Source organism: Leptidea sinapis, chromosome 29 (genome assembly GCF_905404315.1).
Source record: "Leptidea sinapis chromosome 29, ilLepSina1.1, whole genome shotgun sequence".
Taxonomy (NCBI): Eukaryota; Metazoa; Arthropoda; class Insecta; order Lepidoptera; family Pieridae; genus Leptidea; species Leptidea sinapis.
Genome location: NC_066293.1, coordinates 5438797 through 5462060, shown reverse-complemented (window position 1 = coordinate 5462060; position 23264 = coordinate 5438797). Strand labels below are relative to the sequence as shown.

General features: G+C 37.4%; 1 long non-coding RNA gene across 1 annotated transcript; it reads right to left on the bottom strand.

Moving 5' to 3' along the window:
• Nucleotides 1-8743: 8743 nt before the first annotated feature.
• LOC126973660 (uncharacterized) lies at nt 8744-21277 on the bottom strand. Its single transcript, XR_007731402.1, has 2 exons — nt 21145-21277; nt 8744-9274 (listed from the first exon to the last, which is right to left on the bottom strand). It is a non-coding gene; the product is annotated as an uncharacterized LOC126973660 (long non-coding RNA).
• Between the last annotated feature and the right edge of the window lie 1987 nt (nt 21278-23264).

Genomic DNA, 23264 nt, shown 5'->3' with positions numbered 1-23264 from the left:
TCGGTTAATATGCCGATTTTAACGGCCAAGCTGTCAATGTCAATGTTTTCATTGAAAGGGAATACCATGAAACTTAGCACTACTTCGAGAGCGGCACAATCTGCAAACCTTCTTTCGAACTCCAGATGCGAATTCTCCAGCTGTTCAGCGAAAATTTTGTAGTCTCGATTTTAATTGTGCATACATTCTTCTTCCATGCTTTTATAATTTTTTAGTTCACCTCGTTTTAATTGAGATGCATGCATTTGAATTTGACTTTTAAAATTTTAATCAAAGATGTCATGTGAATGATGTTTTGTCTTTCCCTTGAAGATTTAGGTTCAACTCATTGAGTTTTTCTGTTATGTCACAAAGAAAGGCTGCTTCATAAGCCATTTTTCATCTTCAAGCTAAGGTACATTTTCTCCTTTTGATTGAACGAATGTCTTGATTTCTGGCAGTAATTGGCGAAATCTCTTCAAAAAGGCACCACGGCTAAGCCACCTAACATCTGTATGTAGCAAAAGTTCTGATTGTTCGGCTACTGTCTCTTCAAGAAGAGCTCGAAATTGACGCCTTTGCAAACTTCTGGCTCGAATAGAATTAACTATTTTAAAAGCAATTTTCATAATAACATCTGATTCCAGAATTTTAGAGCACAAAACTTGTTGGTGTATGATGCAGTGATAGTTGGTGAAACTTGGAATGTTGTCATCATTTTTGCACAATGAAATAAAACCAATTCTTTGTCCCAGCATAGCGGGTGCTCCATCTGTCGTGATAGCAACTAGTTTGTGTATCGGAAATGCAGTATTTTCTACAAAACTCTTAAAAGATCTGTAAATATCTTCACCTCTGGTTTGCCCCTTCAATGGAATTATTGTCAATAATTCTTCTTTTGTTGTCATGTCTTCAAAAAATAGGCGCACGAAAACGCACAATTCAGCAATGTCGGTTACAACGGTGAATTCATCAAACTGTAGCGACAAGAAATAACATTTCTGCAAGTCTTCATTAAGTAATTGTTCCAAATTTTCACTTAAGGCTTCACTGCGTCGCATTACTGTGTTCCGTGAAAGTGAAATATCATTTATTGCTGCAATTTTTTTTTTTGTTTTTAAAGTTATTAAAAAGTGCTTCTCCAGCTATCTTGGCTTCCTTGATTATTTCTCCATCTTCGAAAGGTTTCTTTCGTTTTATTGGTATTTCTGTAACAGCAAATGACGCCAGTGTTGCAGCTTTTGATTTCGAATCTGGTTTTGTAAAAAAAGATTGTTGTGCGTTTAAACTGCTTTTTAATTCACGTACTTTTATCTTTCGGTTTTCACTGCGAAATGCAAAATCGGTGGCGTATTTGGAATGTGTAGTTTTAAAATGCCTTTCAACATTAGCTCTTTTCGGTAATGCGACACTTGAGTTACAGATTAGGCACACACATTTATCCTTAACCATAACGAAAAAAGAATTCCTCTTCCCACTCACTGTGATAATGGTAAGTCTTACTTTTTTAGCACTCAAACAAGGTGGCCCACTTATTCTGATAAAATAGTTAAAAACACTAAGTCTCAAGGCCCCTACGTTAACTTTTAATAATCGCAACGCAACAAATTAGTTGTAAATACCTACGTTTGCACTCAAGTCGAAACTAGTACTGGCTCTTGTTATTATTTGGCCGATCCTTCGTGGGCGAGGTCACAAAAAGAGAAAACAATGCGAAATGAAAAGAGACAACAATATACTAGCGGTAAGTCGCGTTTACACGACTGACTCACACACACGCACGCAACAATATACCACGTTACGAGTTACGACAGACATGTGGAATGAAATTGCCAGCGGATTTAAAAAAGAATAGAAACACTTTATTAACAGTAAAACACACACCTTCAATTTACAGTAAAAATCTTAAAGAAATAAAAAATTAAATTAAATGTAACAAAAATTATTAAAATATAAACAAAAACAAAATATTAAATAACTGTGCGGCGCGTGATTCCCTGCTAAAAGGAGCTGACTCAGTATATTGTTGGTCAGTGCAGAAGACACCAACACAACACTGGTTTTCAGCAGCCCCTCGTGACATTTGGAGTAAACAGCTGTTGTAGCTTTCCCATTGTAATTTTTTTCATGTACATGTAAATTTATAGAGTTATAAAGTTAGAATTATAAATAAAATTTTTAACTAATATTAAATCATATTATAGTTTTTAAGCAAATATACATAATACTTATATTAAAGGTGGCACAAGGTACATTAGTATAAAAAATGAGATATAGATAATATATTGGTAAACATTAAATACACATAATAAGGATACAGAATTGTGTTAGTCTATATTTACTATAAGATACATTGCATATCAAGATTAATTATTATATAAAGAATCTAAAATAGTTTTTTATATTTAAATCTAAAATTTTGAATATTTTTCAGTTGTCTGATTGGTGGCGGTAAATTGTTCCAGCACTTAGTAGCATTGTATCGAAAACTACTCCTGAACGCTGTTAAGTGATGCCGGGGCACTGCTAATATCTGCGAGGCAGATCTAGTTTTTATATTACTTGCACTGCGTTGCCCTAGCCATACAAGTTTTTTAAATAAGTAAAAAAAGGTGTTTTATTATTTACGATACCGAAAAGTAACGTTGCTAAGTGCAGACATCTCCGACCTTCCATATTAAGTAATATGGCTTCTTTTAAATATGGAGTGATATACTGCCTGGGTGGTATATTCCAACAGAATCGAACGCACGCATTTTGCACTCGTTGGATGGCACATTTTGTTTTGTATAGTAATCTTGGCCCATACACCACGTCACAGTAATTGAGCTTTGATAGTACAAGTGCTTCACATAATTTAACTCGAAGTTCTGTACTTTCTTCTTTCTTATTTTCGAATCTTATATATTACTTTAAGTATAGACTTACTTACTTTTTATAGAAAAACAATTTGCTATTACTTGGCTTATATATTTTTCAAAGCGCATGTTTTCGTCAATTATGAGACCTAAGTTACGCGCCTCGTGAACCCGCTCAATGTCCGTGTTGCTGATCATGACCTTCGGATTGTACTGCTCAGTCGTTTTCACAGACATAGGGGTGCCAATTATCATAAATTTTGTTTTCGAAGGATTTAAAATTGTCGATCTGACCAACTGCAAATTTGATCCAGGTCGGAATTTAACAGATTTGTTGCATGTAACGTGTCCTTGGGTTTAAAAGAGATATACAATTGGATATCGTCAGCATACATATGATAGCGCGTATTTTTTATGTTGCAGATTATATCTGCACTATACAAATTAAACAGCAGAGGTCCTAGAATTGATCCCTGGGGAATTCCTCTGTTAATAGTAGCACAACTAGATAATTTATAACTGCCGGCATCATTATTGACTCCCAACTGTTTGGGTTCTGTTATTTAAATAGCTACTGAACCATTGTATAGCCTCCGGACTCAATCCGTAGTACACTAATTTCGAAATTAATAATGATATATCAACGGTATCGAATGCCCGAGAATAATCAAGGAGTACTAGCATTGCGGCCTTACCCTCTTCCTGGGCCTTATCTTTTTTGGGTAAGGGTCGCACTAGTGCGTGGCGCCAGAGATCAGGAAAGGTACTAGACTGAAACGAGGTATTAATAATATGTGTTAATATGGGCAGAGTATGTGACAAGGTAAGGAGTAGCATATCAAGAGATACATCGTCCAATCCAATAGCCTGTGATTTCATTTCTTTAATTGCTTGTAAAACCATGTTTTCGTCCACGTGTTCAAATTTAAAGACCGCTTTGCCATGGCGATGGGACTCAACATATGTTGGGGTTGCAAGCGTTATTTTGTTAGTACCTGGAATGTTAAGAAAATGGGTATTTATGTCTTCGGGATTGCTGAGGTGAGAGGGAAGTACTGTGTCATGCTTAGGTTTTAATCTTACCTGGTCCTTTATATGTTTCCACATTTTCTTAGGTCTGCGAGCATTAGCGTTTATGTATGTACCTGAAGTACGCTTGTTTTTCTCTTTCCAAGACGTGTGTTACATATTTTTTTAATTGTTTGTACTTCTCCACATTCACGTCAAGTTTCGAATTTTTAGCCAAGATATGAGCTACGTCGCGACACTTCATTATCATTTCCATATTATAAGTGATCCATGGATATCGCTTGTTTTTTGTTGTTATTGTTTTTTTGGGTGCATAAAAGTCAAATAAGGATATTATATAAAAGGTCAGATAAGATACAATGTCATGTACATTATATATTAGTAATGAATTGTTCCAATTAATGTTGTCTAATGAGTGGTTAAATGAGTCAATGTCAATATTTCGTAAGGGCCTGAATGTAATACATTTGGGTTGTATTTTATCTCTCGGTATGTTGAGACTACATGTTATAAAGGCGTGATTACTGAGCGACTCAATGTAGTCTATTATTAAGTCTGTTACGGAAACATTAGTACAAACACAATCAATAAGGGTCTCCGACTGAGCAGTAAAATGCGTGGGTTCAGAAACGTGCTGTGTTAGGTTGAAAGTGTTAAGGAACAATTTAAATTTTCTATAGTTGGTGTGCTTACGGTCAAGAACATTTATGTTGAAATCTCCTATTAAAATTAAGTTATCTGTCCACACAAATGAGCCTATGGTTTCCGTTAGTGCACTAAAAAATAAATCAGGATCCAACCACGGCGGTCGGTACGCCGTGCCTACAACCACCGTTTTACCTTGCATGACGAGCCTGAGCCACATCTGTTCTACCGTGGACGTAACTGGGTGTTGCAAGACCCGCGCTGTCAGACCTTTCCTAATGTAATAGCCAACGCCACCCCCGCGCGAGCGAACACTGTGTGGGCGCGGCGTGTGCCTCAGCCTGTAGTCCGCGAGTTCAGGCGCACGAGCGTCCTGCCCCGCCCGCAACCAGTTCTCATTGAGGGCCATCAGATCAACGTTGTGGCGCCGCATGGCCACCATAAACTCGTCATGCTTAGTACCGAGTTAGCCTGGGTTGAGGAATCCAATTTTTAATTTATTTTTATAAGGCATTGATAATATTTAGAAAATTATAATGCATAAGAATAACATAATATAATAATAAACATACTAAATTATAATTATTAATGAATATGATATGGCTTGCGTTAGTAAATAGTAATATAATACATAATAAATCATTGTATATACTTTTCAATAAATAAGTGCCACATTTTATGAATATATATATACGTGTGCAGCTATGTATACAGGTAAAATAACATATTTTTGTGATTTTACAACATTTATAAGAATGAGTCCTATTGCTACACGGATTGGTTCCGCGTGATGATATATAAGAATACCGAAAAAAATAAGAGTATCGTAAACAGTCAACAAACAAACATCTTAGCTGATAGAAAAAACAAGCAAAATAAGTAAACCAAAACAAATTAATTACACTTACAAAACAGATTTTCACAAAATTACAATACGAAAAATTAGGTTTGTATAAATATCCAAACAAAATAGTTTTTAAAAACAATTTATGACACAGTATATTGCCAAAGACCAATAATGTAACTAGACAAAATCCTTTTTAAGTCCTGTTCAGTCTGAATCAGGTACGGTTTGGATGAGCTATCTCGTCTAGCAAAAATTCGTCCACCCTTTGTCCAAACGAAACGCCATTTTTTATTACGACCTAGTTGCTCACGCGCAAGATGGAACAGCTTGCGGTTGTCGTAGGTTAAATGTTCATTAATATAAAACCGTCGCGTTTGGCCTGCAATTGCGGTCCCGGACGTGTCAGCACCCCTCCGCACTCTCGCAGCGCGAAGCAGCTCGTCTCGTATGTGACGGCGAGTGAGGCTGACCACAATCGGACGAGATCGCGCAGTGCCCCCCTCCTCCGCCGGGCGCCGAGGGCCGCGCCGCGCCGCGTTAACAATATCGCAGTCAGACAAAGTCAAGCCAACTTTGTGCGCCAGGGTGATAACAATATGCGTAACATTTTCATTATTGCTCTCCGGTATACCTGTTATCTCGATGTCGTTCAATAATTTGTCTTGCTCAGAATCATTTATTTTTTCTTGAGTTCGTTTATCGGACTTGTGAGCTCTTCATTCTGTACAATATATTCTTGCACTCGTATTGCGGGGGAATTCTCCTCTAGTTTAGTAACACGGTCCTCGATACTTTCGAGTCTCGAACTGAATTCACTGACTATTGCCGACAGTCGAGTCATATCGTCTCTGAAACTTGATATTTCGGTACGTAGGAGTCTAATTTCTCGTACTAGCGAGGATGATTCCCGCTGCTCTGTATCCAAGTAGATGTCCACGTCTTCATCTCGGTCACGGTCAACGTCTACCGGTCTGCAAGGCTTGGGCTTACACGTCTTGCACATCCACTGCTTATTGGTTTTTGCATCTGGGCTTAATTTATTGCATTGTTTGTGATACGTAACATTACACTTACTACACCTAGCGCCATCTGTGCTGGCGAAGAATTTGCCACACGTGTTGCATTTGTTCGTCATTATGTATATTATATTTAATTAGAAACGCATAAGCACTCGATCCAATTTCAAACAGTTTGCAAAGAATTCAATAGATGGCAGTACGTAGCAAACTTCACTATTATTAATTTATCAAAGTAATAATATTTCGTTTGTATTTTTTAAAGATATTTCAAAATGAATTTGCACAAAATAAAGTTCCCAGGACAAACACTTTAAAATTTTATAGAAGTTAAATTAATTGAAATTCAACTTTCAAACCTTGAGGGTACTTGACTACTTGTATCAATCAGCCGATCGACTACTGTTTTCTTTATTCACTTTTTATTTCACAAAAACACAGTATTTTAAAAAGATAACACTTCAGGACTTAGATTCGATAACAATTCATAATATTTACAAGTTTTTTAATGGTTTAGTTGTTTTAAATAATTTTAAAATCAAGTTAACTGGGAAGTAAGAACTGTCACTCCAACTGTCACAAAAAGCACATTTCTTCAAAATACTAATTTTCCTAATTGTTTAGGTGCCATAGATGGGAAACATATAAGAATTATTCATCCATTCGATACCGGCTCCTTGTACTTTAACTATAAATTTTTTTTTTCAATAGTACTTCTAGCAACTTGCAACTCGAATTTACTTTTTACGTTCGTGGATGTTGGGGCATACGGTAAAGCATCTGATTCTACAATATTTAGAGAAAGTGAACTGTGTAATAAAATACACAGAAAGACATTAAATATCCCCTCACCACGACAGGTCGGTAATCGACAACCATTGAACTTTACATTTGTTGGTGATGAAGCATTTGGCCTCAGTGAAAATATGATGAGGCCATATGGTGGAAAATATTTGGACTTAGACAAAAAAGTTTTCAATTATAGGTTAAGCCGTGCCAGACGTTGCATTGAGTGTACCTTCGGCGTACTAGCAAACAAATGGAGAATATTACATCGCCCATTAAACACTTCTGTTCATTTCTCAGAAGACATTGTGAAAGCTTGTTGCATTTTGTACAACTTTATTCGCAAAAAGGGTGGTTTCAATTTTCGTCACACTTTGAAAATAGTGGGACTCGAAAATATACAAAATACAGGCTGGCCAGTAATACGAGCGTCTAGTGCAAGAGATACGTTAAAAGATTATTTTATGAATGAAGGAGCAATACCGTGGCAAGAAAATAGAATATAAATATATGGTTTTATATTATTTTATTAAACTTACCTTCAATGTTCTTTTCTTTGGCAGTTTTATTCAAAAAATTTCCCACAAACAATTCGCAGATTTCTTCCCAGGCCTTCACTTTTTCTCCTCTATTACTATAACTATCAATTTTTGAATCCCAAATCGCAGGACAGGATTGTATCTCTGATATAAATAATTCTATATCCATATTTATCTACCTATATGAACCACAGACTACGTGCGTGCGTTACCGTCGACGTACGAATCGCGCGAGTGGCGTGTGGCGGCTTTTTGTGTCGGCGTTTAGTGGCCGGTGCGAGCCACAAGAAGCAAGCTGCGACGATTTGTAGCGTGTGGCCGCCACCGGCGCCAACCGTGTGCGGCGAGTCCATATAAAATGTATGAAAATTACAGGAAATAATATGCCAGTGGCGGCGTTTTGTGGTTGTGGCCGGTGGCCCGTGTGCGGTGACCCTTAATTTGACATTTTGCTCGGCATTCATTAGGTAAAGGGCCCTGTAGACGGTCAAATTTGTTTGTCAAACTTCATGTTTTCATCAAACAAAAGCGCATACGATCAAACCAATAGATCAAATAAATTTGCCCATATTTCAGTTTTCTCCTTGACGTTCGTGTGTTGTTATCATCTTCTGTCGTATATAACAATGAGTAATAATACAGATAAGGCGTTTTTGGCATTGACACTAGCACTATGTATGAAGAAAAAGAAAAAAGGTCGTCGATTGTCTAGAGAGTGGTTGAAATTACGGGATAAATATACGCACGAAAATTTTTTACGGGAAATAGTGCTCACAGAACCAAATGACTATGCAAACTTCCTGCGCATGGACCATAAAACATATTTTGAAGATTTATTAACATTGCTAAGTCCTTGCATAGCAAAACAGGATACTGTTATGCGTAAATCTATACCAGCTTCTCAAAGATTATCTATAACCTTGAGGTACCTGGCTAGTGGCGCCGATTTTGAAGACCTAAAATTTCAAGCCTGCATTGCACCTCGTACACTCAGCGGCATTATCATTGAAACTTATGAGGCAATAAATGAAAAATTAAGCAATATTCAGGTAAGATTTTTATTTCAAAATTACAAAATATATAATTTAAAGAGAATAAAAATTGTTTATAAATTTGGCTGCTGTATCATCTTCAGGTTCGGTTGGATTATTTTCATTTGTTTGCGAGTCTGAAATATGAATCATCACAGGTTGCTCCGTATTGGACAGATATGATTGCTCATGGGGTGTACGGAATAGGTGATGGAGTGTTCCAAGCGAGTGCTGGCTGAGACGGATTAATAACTACTGAATGTCTATGAAGGTTTCCTTCTTCTCCTTCAAAGAGTATTTCGTTTATGAATTTTTCTGCCAGTCTTCTTTGTTCTCCAGACATGCGCTCTAGTTTAAAGACCCAGTTTCTTGCCATCACTTGATATTCATTTTCAGGTTTTTTGAAATGATCCCTGGCTAATGTCATTAAGTCATGTTGCAAGTCCTCCTTTTTCTTCTTTTTTATTTGTACAGGACTAATAGATGCTGAAGGTGGCAAAGGTGATTGTGTTGATGTTGATGTTGGTAGTTTTGATGATGATTCCTAGAAACCAAAACAATAAATATAAACATATTACATAATAATAATAAGTATTTTTATGTTTCAGATACCCAAAACACAAGAAAGTTGGAAAATATTGGCACGACAATTTGGAAATTCATGGAACTTTGATAATTGCATTGGAGCTGTAGACGGAAAGCATATCACTTTACAAAAACCTGAGCATTCCGGTTCCTATTATTATAATTATAAGGGAACACACAGCATAGTGCTTATGGCTATAGCTAATGCAAATTATGAATTTATCATGATTGATGTCGGTACAAATGGTAGAGTGTCAGATGGAGGAGTACTTAAAAATACAAAATTTTGGAATATGTTTGAGAACAACCAGTTGCAGATTCCAGAGCCACAGGAATTGCCAAACTTTAATAAAAAAATGCCATTTGTATTTGTAGGCGATGAAGCTTTCCAGCTTCTTCCAAATTTTATGAAGCCCTACAATAAGCAGGTTTTAAATCGGCGAAGGGACTAGAGGGCGCTAAGCGAGTGTAAACATTGACTTAGTGTTTAAAAATTAAAATTAATAGAAAAAGTGCACATATAGGAGTGAATTAAGTTAATAAATATAGTTTAAGCTAAAATAAAACATATATAGTGTTAGCAAAACTTGATATTTGTTAAATATAGTAAAAAGTGCAGTTAAAATTTAGTGATCTTGTGCTCGGAACTATTGCATCATCCTTCAAAAGCTAAGTGACTTGTTGTAATATACCTACACAACATTACATTACAGCCACCTGATTGAAGGAGATTATAAGAGAAGTACTTTTTGTAGTGTGAACAATATAAATTATTTTATTAAGTATCTGTATTTGTTAATTGCTATATGCTAAGTAATTTTAAATTCTTAAAATAAAACATACTATTGCCATCTAGCTTGTCAACATAATATTATATTTAAAATGTTGTTTATAAATCTTTTGAATACATAGCTTAAAAATATATTACCTAGGCATTAAAATAGCAAAAAGGAATTTTACTGCCTGGTCTTTTTCACGATGAACTCACCCCCGAAATGCGCTGGATGCCGAAATGCCGTACCTAAGATAGAATATTTACAGTGTTTAACATGTAAAGGACAATACGACTTGGATTGTGCCAACGTGACGTACAAACTGTATTGTTTGATGCAACGTAAGGATAAATGGAACTGCCCTGAGTGCCTTAATAAAATACCAAAAAGAGGCAATAGCAATACTCCAGTTCGAAACATTGACACAACAATGGACGAAGTCCGGCAACATGTAACGAACAAGTGTGAATGATCTAAGCGTACTCAAAAAAATACAGAGAATGAAAATGTCACGTTGCGTGTAAAAAATCCATCAGCTCGGTCTACAACTACGGATACTACAGCAGAGTTCTCAATAATGGAAGAACTGAACTACACATGAGTGAGCTATTTAACTCACAAATTACTGGCATTAAGGACGCTATTATTAATTTGACGGACACCATTAAGGCGCAAAACTCCCGTATTCAACAGCTTGAAGATCGAGTGTCGCAATTAGAAAAATCGACCGATTTGTCAGTTTTGGAGAACAAAATACAGAAGCTCAGTATAAAAATATTCGAACAAGAGCAAACATTATTAGCAAACGATATTGAAATCTCTGGGTGTCCGGAAGTTCAAAACGAAAGTGCAATGCATATTATAAAGACCGTTGCACATAAAATAGGCATCAGTATCAATGAGAAAGATATTGTCAACGTAGAGCGAGTCGGGCCCAGGCGTCCAGAAGAGAAAGACAAACCGTATAGACCACGACCGCTTATCGTGCGTCTTACACGCCGTGAGACTAGGGACGCGTTGCTAACCGCCGCCCGCGTTCGCCGTGGCCCTAACACCGAAGGCCTGCAGCTTCCAGGCCCTACACGCTCTCTCTATATAAATGAACGTCTCAGCGGACACAACCGATACTTATTTCAGAAAGCCCGCTTATTAGCCAGCGAACTAAAATTTAAATATGTATGGACACGCGACGGTAAAATTTATGTACGGCAAGAGCAAGGAAAAGAATGTTTCAGGATACGTGAGGAGAGTGATTTATTCCGGGTTTTTGGAAAATCTTAATATTTGAGCCTTTATTTTCCTATCATTCTTATTTTAAACTTACATTTAAAGCTTATATTTTTATAATGTGCAACCTTCTGTTATTTCATACTTTTTCTACACAACGTAGTACAAATAATGCTCACACTCTAAACAGAACTCACACTAAACACACAGAACTCTTAAACACATATTCATATAAACATACACAAATGTTAAATATTAGTTGCACATTGTTTATTAAAGTAGTTCATTTAAAAATTCCTAATGGCTAACCCTTAAAAAAAATGTTTGAAAATAGGTTTATTAAATGCAAGATCATTGAATACAGGGACGGATGAGTTATTGATAAGTTTATTAAAGTATGAACCAGATATCCTTGCGCTCAATGAAACGTGGATAAAAGAAGGGGAAGAAGCTCTTGTGCCATCGGTGACCAACTACAGATTTATTCACAAGGCTCGAACCCGTCAAAGGAGAGGTGGTGGAGTTGGTTTCTTTATCAGAAAAGGGATAGTCGCTCGCATTAAACAACTTCCAAGCACTGCTCTCGAGCAGTTATGGCTGGAAGTTCAATTACCAGGTGCTATTATGGCTATCGGTACAGCTTATAGACCCGAGAGTGTCAGCGTCCGTGATGCGATAGATAACATTAGTGAATCAGTAAACCTGATGGGGCACTGCAACTATAGCTGTCTTCTCGGTGACCTCAATATCAATCTCCTCAATGAAGATCTGCCACAGGTAAGAGATTTATTATCTTTTTGCTATCAACATAATTTACATCAAATAGTTAAGGATCCGACTAGGGTTACGGATAACTCGGAAACATTGATTGACATTATCTTAACTGACACTCCATCCAAATGTCAGAAAGTTGATATAATTCATAACAGAGACCTAAGCGATCACGCGATGGTGTTGACATATTTTAATATTAAGAAACCAAGGCTTAACAAAACGTTTAAGTTCAAACGATATCTCCATAATATGGATCTGACTTTATTCAAATCTGACCTTAACAGCTTCAATGATGTAGATCATATGGTTGATACTTTTAACGATCATATCTTAACATTATTCGACCTTCATGCCCCAATTAAGAGATCAGTTCTAAGAGGCCCACCTAAGCCATGGATCACAGACAGTTTAAAAATTATGATGAACCTGAGAGATATAGCTCTAAAGAAAGCAAACATTACTAAATCTGATACCTCAAAAACATACTATCGTACCCTCAGGAATCTTGTTACAGCTACTAAGGAACGAGAAAAAAAAGCATTTTTTGAACACTCTATTAATAACAATATTCACAAACCAGCCCTCTTGTGGAAAAATATAAAAAATATTACTACGATTACTAAATCAGTCAACACCTCTTTACCGGACCACCTTAAAGACCCAAATGAAATAAACGCTCATTTTTTAAATCTACCCCCATACAACAAAGAAGATATAGAAATTACGACAAACGAAAAAGACAGTATACAACAAGCATTTGAACTGAAAATTACATCAGAGCAGGTAGTCCTTAATATTTTAAAGGCTATCAAAACTAAAGCTATGGGTGTTGATAAATTCGACATTGACATGATTTTACTTACCGTTGAAGTTACTCTGCCTATAATAACAAATATCATTAACACGTCAATATTAACCCATAAATTCCCTTCTTGTTGGAAAAACGCACTTGTTAAACCTATACCAAAAAAAACAACTGTTAATGGACTAAATGATTTACGACCAATTTCTATTTTACCCGTACTATCCAAATGTTTAGAAAAAGTAGTCCTAGATCAAGTGGTTGCTTATCTCGACAGTATAAAAGTAATACCAAAATATCAATCTGGGTTTCGTAAGGGTCACGGCACAGAAACAGCCCTTCTACATATCACTGATGATTTGACAGAAGCATCGGATATGGGATATAGTAGTATACTAGTTTTGCTAGACTATTCTAGAGCCTTCGACTGTATCCCTTCAGAAATACTGCTGTCAAAACTAAAACACTATGGTTTCACCAAAAATACATGCTGTTGGTTTGAAACGTTCCTGACCGGTAGAAGCCAAATGGTGGAAATTGAAGACAAAACTGGTAAAAAACTTCTTTCTTCGTTGCTGCCTGTGATAAGAGATGTCCCACAGGGCTCTCTGCTAAGCCCGATAATTTTCTCCACTTTTACTGCTGACCTCCCCAAATATATAAAAAATTGTAAGTACCACCTCTACGCTGATGACACGCAACTGTATTACTCTTTCAAAGGCAAGGATGTCAAAGACGCTATACGTAAAATAAATCAGGACTTAGAAAATATCTACAATTGGTCAAAAAAAAACTCGCTGTCACTTAATCCAGCTAAATCACAGATGTTAGCCCTTGGAACAAAAAACCCAAATTAAATATATATGTAACTGCAACGAAAAAGTAAAAATAAATGATATACCAGTAGAATATGTCAAAACTGCACGTAATTTGGGCCTGGTATTAGACGGCGAGCAAAAATTTATGGAGCATGTTAACAATAAAATAAGAACTGCTTTCTATAAACTATAAACACTATATAAAATAAGGCCATACCTAAAAGAGGATCTACGTACTTCATTGACTGAGTCACTTGTCCTCTCCCAATTCAACCACTGCAGTACAACATATGGTCCCAGACTTAGTTATAAATTGGAGAGAGCAGTGCAGCGGGTACAAAATGCATGTATTCGATTCTCCTTTCATGTTCCAAACAGAGGCTATATAACTCCATATTTAAACAACAAACGAATACTTAATATGAAAGCTAGGAGAGAATTGCATTATGCCTGTAGTATAAAGAGAATTATCTATAACAAGCGCCCTGAATATTTATTTGAAAAATTGTCCTGGAGCCGAAGTTCTAATTTAATATGTACACGTTTTGCCTCTCAAAACTTATTAAATATACCATACTACAAAACAACAAGATATAGATCCAGTTTCAAATTCATGGCTTCCCGTATTTGGAATGATTTGCCACCACCTCTTAGAATGATAAAAAATATAAATCAGTTTAAGGGTAAATATAAAATGGCATTGTTAAAAAAACAACAGGAAGCTGAAAATTTTAATTATTCTGTATGGAAAGAACTTCCCTTATATAAATATTTTTCATGATTAAACCATAACATTTGCAACTCGTTTCATATTACATTTAAACTGACACATTGACACACACTCATATATTTATACAACACGCACTCACACTCACAAATACACTCATAATTTATACAGAGGTTGATACATTTAGAAAAAGTTTAGATCTGCATTGTAATCGTTATTAGTTTGCCCTCTTTACTATGTATCCCACCTTACACCTTAGGGAGATGGGAATGGCTGAAAACCAGCGCTGCATGAAAATATTATTTCAGGCAGTATAAGCTGAGCCTACTCCCTTTTGTCTTAATGTATGTTTTGTAATAAGCTGATATTGTATACTTAAATTAAGTTCAAGGCAATAATTTTTTTTATTATTATTATTATTATTAAATGATAACAGAAGGATTTTCAATTATCGTTTATCCTGTGCTCGGCGAATAATTGAAAATGTTTTCGGCATTCTTGCGAGTCGTTTTAAGATTCTCCAAAAACCCATCAAATTATCTCCTACAAAAGCTAAAATTGTAGTAATGGCGTGTTGTCATTTACACAATTTACTAATGAAACAAAAAAACTACATTAGGAATGGAGAATTAGACATGGAAGATTGTGTTACAGGGACTGTCATACAAGGATCTTGGAGAAATGAGTCAAATCAATTGTTGAATATCGAACGTACACGGGCTGGAAATAGCGCTACATTAGCAAAAGAAGTGAGAGATGATTTTTGTGAATATTTTAATTCAACGGGTGCTATTCCATGGCAAAACAAATGTTTAGAATAGGTAATCGTATTTGCTGTACTTGTGAAAATAAAAAATATTTATTAACTAGCTTTTACCCGCGACTTCGTCCGCATAAGTTTTTTGTTTTCTCCCGGCTATAAGTCCCCCTGCAACAATGTCCCACTATCGTGTTCCAGTCCTCAACTTCACATCAAAATTTGTTCAAAAGCAACCTAAGCTACATAATGGATAGCTCCGAATGTTTCCTTAGTAAATATAAAAAGTAAATAATGTAAATCGGTTTAAAATACTACTAACTACCTACCTGCCAACCCCCGATGTTAGACAGTGTGACATCCGTAACATCATCTGCGTAGGAAGTACTAACTTAATGTAAGTAGTATAATAATGTAGGAAGCTAAAAATAAGAGGCCTTATTACTGTAGTACATTTTTGTAAACTATGTTCTTTGTTTTTCCCTCTCTGGCCAACACATGGAGATTCTGTGGACTTGAAACACGTGAGCAAGCCACGTATAATTGTCCGTGAGAAAAACAACTCTTTTCTAAATTAATGCCGGCTACTTTTAATGTTTGCCCCTGAGCTTTATTTATCGTCATAGTGAATGCGATTTTCAGCGGAAACTGTAATCTCTTAAACTGGAATGGCAAATCTGTCGGAATTATGGGTATACGGGGGATTAAAACGTTCTCTCCTTTTGCCATTCCAGTCATAATGATTGCTTTTACAATATTGCGACCGAGGTGTGTCACTTGCAACCGTGTGCCATTACACAGTCTTGGTGCATCTAAATTCCGCATTAAAAGGACAGGAACGCCTACTTTCAGCCTCAGTTTGTGTGAAGGTACTCCCGACAGTTCTAAAGAATTAAGAAATTCTACAGGGTATGATGTTACTTGTTCAGTATCCATTACAGTGTCTACAGAGAGAAACTCAACAATATCACCTTCCACGCGTGACATAATTTGCTCGTTTATCTGTCCCACCATTTCATTCGTCGGCGCTAAAATTGCTCTTTCACATAACCAGTCTCTATTCCTCATATTAGTTAGCAGTTCGCTATAGACGAAGTTATTTAGATCATCTGGATTATGCACAACATTGCAGAATTCACGATCCAATGTAATCATGCCATTACCATCCTTTGCCATACGATCTTCTCCAATTTTAAGAAGAGCAGCAGCATATTGTCCAGATTGTACATCATTGTGTAGTTGCACTCTCATATTTGTAGACAGACTAAACGTTTTTACGTGCACCCATAACGTTGACGCTTTTAAACGCATTTATTTCATCTGCAGGGGTGCCTTTAGTGATAACCGGCAAAGTCTGTCTAAAATCGCCCGCTAAAAGTACCACCATCCCCCCCATGATATTTGGATTACTCTTGATGTCTTTCAAAGTCCGATCTAGAGCTTCAATTGCTCTTTTATGGGACATAGTACACTCATCCCAAACTAATAATTTACATTGCTGCAACATACGTCCACGCTCGCTGTTTTTACTTATATTACAGACTGGCATTTCTTCATGGGCTAAGTTTAATGGCAGTTTAAGCACCGAATGTGCCGTTCGACCACCATTGAGCAGAGTGGCGGCTATTCCGGAAGAGGCAACTGCTACAGCAATTCCTTTATCTTTTCGGATTTGCGCTAAAAGCAAGTTTAAAAGAAAGGTTTTTCCCGTGCCTCCGGGAGCATCCAAAAATAACAAACCACCTTCGCCATCTTCGATTTTTTTGAAAACATTGTCAAATACTAACCTTTGTTCTGGGATCAAACGTGGAACAGACTCTGTCAATTGTTGTTGTAAGGAAGCAGTATCGTAATCTAGTTCCCGTATTAAATCGCTACTGATTTCCTCGGTTCTCTGTGGTCTGATCATTCCATAATCTGATAAATCCTTTCCAGAAATTGTTTTAACCTGGTCTTCAATTTTTGTCAGACCCTCATTGTAAATTAAATCACTGTACGTGACATTGGGATTTTGCTCTTGTAATCTGTGCAATATATCGTCGGTCATATCATTTTTGTATTTATCCCACAATTGTTGAGGATTTGAAAGACCACATGTCGCTACTAATACAGCAAATAGCTCTCTCATCTTGCCTGCTGATCTACATTGAGCAGCTTCTTCCAGTGTCACATCCCAATGGTTGTCATTCTCCAGTAATCCTCTTGCCTCACATGCCTCTCGAAATGTAGGATAATCTTGTGTGTTGTATTTTTTTAGATCATTGAAAGAGGTAGGTCCGCGCACATGGTGTAAAAGCATGCGTAGACAAAAACATTCCATGTTACTAACATGAACTGTATAAACTCATCCTAAAGCATCTCCAGATTTGACGCCAGGCCAATCGTGAACTGAAGTGCCTTGAATGCGGCGTTTCCAAGTTTTCCTACTTGCATCCCAAGTATTAAAATAAACGCGTTCACCATTTTCTAAATGCACGCTGAGATGTGTCACGGTGGGATGCCTTTCGTGCAACGGAAATGCTAACAGACGCCACACGGCTTCGTTGCTGCTGACATACCGACCAGACTGATAAGTTTGTACCTCATCTACGGGATTCGCAAGATCAGTATTTCTAAAATTGAAAATAGCTTGATCACTACCCTTGTTTATATATTTGCAAATATATTTGATGGCGCGTACTGAACTACATGCCTCAACATTTATGTGGGCGTTAAACATTTTTGATAAAATTGGTGAATAGGGGACTACCCAACTATTATCAACCGTAACGTAGCTACCATTTCGGAGCTTCACGGTTGCTGTTCGACCTCCGTCTGCTGGCGCTCTTCTACGATACTGCGGGTATCCGTGGTCGTTGTGAACGGTCTCTTTCACTAACTTGCGAGGAAATTTTTTTGTGCATTTTCCGTCTTTCATGCAGTGGCACTGTGGATTTTCGGGTCCGCATGGACCGTGAATCATATTTTTTACAATAATGTCATGGAGAGTCTTGTCAATGTTAGGATCCGGTATTTCAGCGCTGATTATGTTATCTATTTGATCGGGTCGTAAGTTATCTTTTAACCACAATAATATATGGACATGTGGCAGTCCACGTTTCTGCCATTCGACAGAGTACATAAAGCAGCGCGCTTCTCTGAACACTCGGCCTTTATTCATCACATCCATTAGTTTTTTAACTTTTAGTCTAAAAACTCTTGCGACTACATCATGTCTATCTATTGCGCTTTGCCCCGGCATCAACTGATTGACTATTTCGGGCCAGGCTGGGTTGCAAGTAAAGGTGACGAATAAGTCAGGGCGACCATGTGTACGCACATAAACAAACGCGTCCTGAGTATATTCGTGTAAGTACCGCGGGCTATTTACAAATGAAGATGGTAAAATGACCATACGACCTAAGTTATTTGGATTTAAATTAGCGTCATTTGCCACAGCGTCTTGAAGATGTATGTAATTCTCTGCTCTTAGTTTAGTTTGATTTAATGATATGTACCGTAACCTCTCGCTTTCAACTTTAACATACATGTCAACGTAAACCTGATTGGCCAGTTGCTTGCATCTTTGTACAATGTTAAAGTTGTTTTCTCGTATCATCATGTTGTAGGCATAAAAATCCATGCATGAAACCTTTTTGTTATGCAAGGGAAGACCTGTTACAGGATTAATTTGAGGAACTTGAAAGTGGTACCCCTCTTGTCCCTTACTAAATATGATCGGATATTGCAACGCATCATAAAATTTATGAGTATCAGGCACCCTGGTTAATGTGTCATCTCGGGCCTGTAAAACTATATCACGGAAAGCAAACTGTTCGCCTGTAACCAAGGCTGCGACTTCATTTATTAACGGTGCATTATACCGCCTTTCATGTTCCCCACTTGGTGTGCGATCGGGGTGCATCACCAACCTATAATCCTCTCCCGGCATTCTTTCTAGTGCTGTTTTGAAAGTATTGATAAGGCGATTATGTTCATGCAACATTCTCTGGATTTTTAAAACAGTATCCCTTTCGATTCCTTGTATATTTTGACACCTGCGATCAGCTTCGTTTTTTTCATCGCCCATGAAATAAAGTTGCAAAAACTTTGGTTGTTCATTATTTGCGGGAAGTAAGGAACCAATCCTGTGATACACCTGTCCTTGGATGGTAAAAGTAGGTGAAAATCCAGGCATTACGACCTCCTTATCTACACCAAATGACGTCATCTGAAAGCAAGAATTATACTTTCTAATCCTGCTTAAAAACCGGCGCGATTCGTTACTGTCGTATAAAAGTAAAGATTTAAGAGGTTCCTCTGGCTCGCCAAGTAATGGAATTTTAACCTTTCCACCAGAACAGCACATACCTGGAGTTTCTTCTTTCCATTTCAGTGCTTCACAATATCTGCATTTTTTATCCATTCTCCCAATAATAACCAATCGGTGATTAACATAGTCGATCAAAGGGTCATACTCAAAAGCGGCACCATTAAATGCCTCCCACGTACTCATTGAAAACGTACGTCTTCTTTCTGCCTGCCGTTCAGCATTTAAAAGACGTTGTCTTTGTGAATCTTCGTCAGTCTCTGCCGCAATCAATTGCGCGTGACGTTCGGCATCTAAAACTCGACGTGTCTGAGTCTGTTCCACTGTCTCAGCAGCTCTTTGAGATGCGTGGCGTTCAGCATCCAGGGTCTGACGGGCCTGAGTCTGCGTAAACGTCTCAGAGGCCCTTTGAAATGCGTGGCGCTCAGCATCTAAGGTTTGTCGGGCTTGAGTCTGCGTATAGGTCTCAGAGGCCCTTTGAGATGCGTGGCGTTCAGCATCCAGGGCCTGACGGGTCTCAGTCTGCGTAAACGTCTCAGAGGCTCTTTGAGATGCGTGGCGTTCAGCATCTAGGGCCTGACGGGCTTGAGTCTGTGTAAACGTCTCAGAGGCCCTTTGAGATGCGTGGCGCTCAGCATCTAAGGTCCTACGGGCTTGAGTCTGCGTATAGGTCTCAGAAGCTCTTTGAGTCGCATGACGCTGAGAATCTAACATCTGACGCGTCTGAGTCTGCTCTTCAGATTCTTGGCTTCTAGCAACTTTTGCAGTTCGAGCTCTGCTAGAACTACGGCTTAGATTGGATTTACGTTTGCGTGGCATATCGAAAACAATAAAACAATAATTAAAGATTTTTAAAATCGGTAGTTTTAAAAACTACAACGTAAGACAATTTTTTATAAAAACTTCGATAAAGCAAACCTTTTTACTTATAACCTAAATATCTAAATCAATCAATAACGTATTGAACCTAAACAACTATGCACCTGACAAACCTAACCAAAAATACGCAACGAATAGTTTCGTAACGCAATATTTCAATATTCGCATACGTGCGACGACGACGTCTGCCCTCGTGCGTCTGCCCGCTTGGGTAGGCACAGTTGGGCACGGCCCTCCCCTCGCGCCGCACCGCCTCTTCGCTCGCTAAATTTCATCAATTAGTATTTACCTTACTAAATTTCATCAAGATCTGTCTGCCTACTGCCTACCCCCTAAGAACGATGGCGTGATTATTTACAGCCTATGACCATTTCTAGGTTATCATCTATCACCATACCAAATTTCATCAAAATCCGTTCAGCCGTTATTTATAGCCTATGACCATTTCTAGGTTATCATCTATCACCATACCAAATTTCATCAAAATCCGTTCAGCCGTTTAGGCGTGAAAGAGGAACAGACAGACAGACAGACAGAGTTACTTTCGCATTTATAATATTAGTATGGATTGGTTAAGTTAAAATATTATTATTGGTTAGGTTAAAATATTATGTTGTACCTATTTGTAACAAGTTGTTTATAAAAATATTCTTTTGAAAATGAATTCTTATTTGAAAATGAAAAAATTACAAATGTTTAGAGTAAGTAACTGTATATGTTGTACTTGTGGAATTAAAATAAAATAAACATTGCTACTATTTACCGTTTGTCCTGTTATTGAACTGATCCCCGATTCTTCCTCCACTTGGTCTTGTAGAAATTCAAGCTCTTTGTAGTACCATAATGAAGGTACATAGAGTTCATCAGTACCAGATCCAGAAAGCATAGATTTTTTCACCTTATTATTTTCACGCTTGAAAGTTGTTCGTAAAATATTTTTTTTTTTTAACATCTTCTTCAGTGATGTTCCCGCGAGACACTTTCAATAACTCCGTCATTTTTTTGATCGCATTCATTCTCTTGTGTTTATCCATATAATCTTTTGGTTTTATTCTCCACAGCATCGGCATGTCGCGATATACGGAGATAAATTCCAAAAGAAATTCTTTTTCAGACATGTTGCCGTTATTGATTACCGCAGTTGTGTTCTCCATGGTTTCAAGGCGATAACTGAGATATTATTTGACAAACACCGTTGCACACTATCAAACAGGTTTGCCAAACACACCGTCAATCAAAATTTCCATCAAACAGGTCAAACATTTCCATTGTTTGACAAACACGTCAAACAAGCTCGCACACTTTCAAAAAATTTGACAAACACGTTTGTCAAACAAATATTTGACAAATAATTTGACCGTTTACAGGGCCCTTAAAGGCCATGCTCTGTTTGCTGACATACATTTACCTTAACTGTTATATATAACAGCCTTTCTCCACAACATTCTCAGTTGTTTCACTGCTCCCAGTGGATCTTAAGACCATATAATGCTTTCCTCAATGTTTAGACTTTTCCTTTTCCTGTTTGAATTCCTTCCAGATATTTTTTATGCACTTCATTATTAAGCCTTCTAATTATAAATGCTGGCACATATCATTGATTTAAGGGTTCATTTTTTTACCCATAAACGATATCCATTGAAATTATATCTTTTTTTTCTCTCTAGATCTTTCATTAAATTTTCCTCTTCTAGAAAGTAAAACTGCCCGACTTTTTGATAATAATTAATATTCTTGATGAGGGAAATCTATTTAATTGATAAACCGAAAACATGATAGCTTTGCGCCACAAATGTTTAGGTAATTGTGTTTCTATTCATTGAGTACGTGCATTATTGTATAATGTTCTGTTCATTTTCTCCGCGACTCCATTACTTTGAGGTGTATAATTTACAGAACCCTAAATAATTAAGACGTTTACGCGCTCTTAGCCTCTAGGAACTGCAATCTTCTTTTCATCTTTTATGCCGTAAGGCACAGCAGCAATCTTTTCCGGTTGAATGTGTCTTACTTTCTATAAACGGAAGTCCTTAAGTACAAGGTCTAATATTGTTTCACTCGCACCCTTCATGGACGCAGATAATTTGATTCGCGTGGGGGGTCGTTTAATCGCTTCAAATGTACCTTATAACAGTAAACGCCCTTTGCTACAACCCTCTCATCATCTCAATAAGTTAAAATTTGAAAAGGAACACATTCACCAATGGATGGACAACATGCTGGACCACAGTTTCTCGCTTGCGTTAGGCAGTATATGTACTATTAATGGTCGGCACCTCGCCGGGAGAACTGTTCATAACAACATTATATTATGTAAATGGACACAGAATAAGACCTCATTCACCTTAATTTAACGAAGCCTTAGTTGTTTTATACTACACTGGCCTTCAAAAGTAAGTATCACTTTTTTTTTTTTTGAGAGGAGGAAATACAGTTACGTATTCCGGGGCGTAATATGTCGGACTCGAGTGTCGCCCCATACCGGCTAAAACCTCCTCTGTGCTGTTAGCAGCCCTGGCTTTCACAGCGAAGTAGGACGTGGGCCGTGGAGGCCGCAAAGACTACGCAACAACAGTCGCGGGGCGTCTCCTAAGGAGACTCGAACCTCAGACCGGCTGTGTGCTTGTGGGAAGGAGAGAGAATGAAAATGAAAATGAAGATGAAAAGATGAGAAGAACACACTCGCCGGCGAGTGTGGTGATGTTTAGTGTAATGTATGTAAGTGTGTATGTATGTGTTTATGATTGTATGTATGTATGTGTGTAAGTAGTGTAAATGTTAGTGTGCATGTATGTTTGTGTTTGTGTCTGTTTGTGGTTGTGTAAGTGGTGTATGTCAGTCCGTCAGTCAGTCCGTGTGTTAGTGAGTGTAGTGAAACGATTA